The following is a 2,958-nucleotide window of genomic DNA, read 5'->3' as shown; positions in this document are numbered from 1 at the left end:
GCTCTAGCAGGGAGGTGGCAGCATGCAGTGAAACATGCTAATGGTATGCTTGTTAGCCAAGTGAAATCATCTGTCTGCCGCTGAGTTTATTCCTTCAAAACAAAGTCCTATCAAGACTCATGAATGCAGTAACAGAGTATATAACTTCACAGGGCTCTCAGATACATAGGGTGGGCTCAAAAGGCAATATAGAAAGTAAACTGAGCAATAACATGGAATATGGCATGAACTGGCTTTCTATCTCCAGAGCTGCCTTTTAAAGCTCTGTCTGGTACACCTAGAAGGGGACACAAAGTGAACAGCAGGGCCTCCAGATCTGCTACACTGAGATCTGCAATGAACTGCTTGGTATCAGCTGCAGAGCTCCCACATACTGATCTGACACCACCCTCCCATGGCAGGCTCGATTTCAAGAGTGGATGGTGATGCTAATCAGCCTCTCCACCCTGATACTGCCTGGACCACCACTTGAAGTGTGGGCACTTGTCCAGGAAGAGTTTGATAAGAGCTCAGCTTAAACTCCTAAGGCCAGACAGAATCCTTGCATCACTTAGTCCGAAATCCTGTTCCTTACAGGCTGTCCAGCTTCACCACTAAGCTCAGACTACCCATTGAATGATCATGGTAACTACTGAAACCAGTTTTTATCAGCTACTTTGAGCTACTCAGCTCCATAAACAGTAGGTTTTAAACTTGGATTTGGGGACAGGATTACCAGGGAACTGCTTTGCCTTATCCTTGCTCTCAGTAGCTGCTCCATGAGGCTGTTTTCCTTTTATCTGGAAGGGCTGGCCTGCAAAGATGAGCATCTTTTTGAAGGCCATGTCTCCAATGTTTCATTTTTCCCCTCACACCTTCCTCTGCAAATTGGTGGAACAAAGTCTGCAGATGTGTTTAAATACTTGCTTTAATAAAGTGCATGAGCACTCTGTGGCAAAAGAGAGGCTTTGCTAATGAAGTCTTTCACGCTGACCCAAGTCTGAGTCAGAGTTTGCCATGTGCACATGACAGCTACCTCTAGCTGCAGCAAATGTCTGTGTTTTTGTGACATGCGGCAGCTCATTCCTGATGGCAGCAGCAAGCTCTGACCGTCATGGTGTCAGTAGGGAGGAAGCAGCTCTGTGAAGCCTTCTCAGTGCTAATTTAATGAGGTACAGCTCAGTAGTGCGGTACAGGCCTTCAATCTTAGTGAAAGGCGAGGAATTCTCTGCAGGCAAGCCAGAAGAGTTTGGCTCTGACAATGGTTTACTTCCAGCTAGGAGATTAATTTTCTCTGATGGGTTCCATGGAGACAAAGGAAGCAAAATGAGTAAACATATATTGCCCATTTGGCAATGGATTTATCAATAGTTGTGATTTCCATTGCAAACCCAATGAGAGAAAGGCTAGAAACCTGCCTTCTGCCCTGCTCCCCTTTTCCAGTCTGACAGTACTCAGTGGTGCCAAAGTATCTTGTCCAGGGTGGGGAAAGAGGAGTTATTGATTTCCTTCTTGTCATTTTTTTGAAAAGTCAGGTAGGGAAGATCAGAATTCCTCCTGATGGTGATATTTAAACAGTTGCTTTGGTTAAAGTATGTAAGTTGTCCATTTGTAGCTGCTCTGTCTGGGTGCATCTGTAGAACACTAATCTCTTCCACTCCTTCTGGTCTAGTAGCATCCCTGGATGTAGGCATACTCTTTTCTTCCCCTTCCCAGCAAGACCTAGTGCTCCACGTACCCCACTCCTCCCTGGCTATCTTGGCTCTGGTATATGTGAAGTAGGCAGCAGCTCTGTGTCCATCCTCCTATCCATTTGCTGGCCTGTTGAAGTAGGCAGCAGCTCTGTGTCCATCCTGCTATCCTGGCATATTTGCTGGCCTGTCCCATCCTGGCCTGTCCCACCAGCAGTAAGCAAAATGCACTCATCCTGCAAATAGTGTTTAAAAGATGTGGTATTGCATGACATGCGATGTTCATACCTGTCATCAATAGTTAAGCTTTGTATTCCTGTAGTACTAAAATACCACCCAGAACTGTAAACATGCAGTCAATGTGACAGGACAGCGTAGGCTGAAGAGAGGAGTTGATGCACTTCTGGCCTCCAAGGGTGAAGCTTAGATGGCTCCAGAAGCCAATTTCCCAAAGCCAAAGTTGTATCCCAGAGTCTGTTACTCTGTAGTGTGCTGTAGCAAACTAAAAGTCACTCCTCGGGCATGCAGCTGTGTGTTCTGCTGTCTTACTGTGCTGAGAGGTGTTCTCACTGCTTGAAGATGTATACTTCAGGCCAGCAGGCTGGTGTTTGATTTCTTGTCCAGGAACTCAGTGTGGGAACTGATGAAGGGGGAAATGAGAAGACATTGAGAATCTGACCCCTCATGTGCAGGGTACAGAAGCATATAGTGACTTAGGAGCATTATTAGAAAAATAGTCTAACTCAAGTCAAGCTGTAGTTTAGCAGTTTAGCTTCTGCATCTAATTTGTTTGAGATCCATGGAAATCTAACTTAGTGTCTGACACTTGGAGAGTGATTGAAGTTGTTAAACAATACATTTGTGGGCCTCATGTGCAGGGTACAGAAGCATATAGTGACTTAGGAGCATTATTAGAAAAATAGTCTAACTCAAGTCAAGCTGTAGTTTAGCAGTTTAGCTTCTGCATCTAATTTGTTTGAGATCCATGGAAATCTAACTTAGTGTCTGACACTTGGAGAGTGATTGAAGTTGTTAAACAATACATTGTGGGGGTTTTTGGAGAGTGATTGAAGTTGTTAAACAATACATTTGTGGGTTTTTTTTAGAATCATAGAATCATTAAGGTTGGAAAAGACCTCTAAGATCACCGAGTCCAACCGTCAACCCAACACCACCATGCCCACTAAACCATGTCCCTAAGCGCCTCATCTACACATCTTTTAAATACCTCCAGGGATGGGGACTCCACCACTTCCCTGGGCAGCCTGTTCCAATGTTTCACCACTCT

This window comes from Aptenodytes forsteri, unplaced genomic scaffold, assembly GCF_000699145.1.
Source record: "Aptenodytes forsteri isolate BGI_AS27 unplaced genomic scaffold, ASM69914v1 Scaffold482, whole genome shotgun sequence".
Classification (NCBI taxonomy): Eukaryota; Metazoa; Chordata; class Aves; order Sphenisciformes; family Spheniscidae; genus Aptenodytes; species Aptenodytes forsteri.
This window is presented reverse-complemented; position numbering follows the sequence as displayed.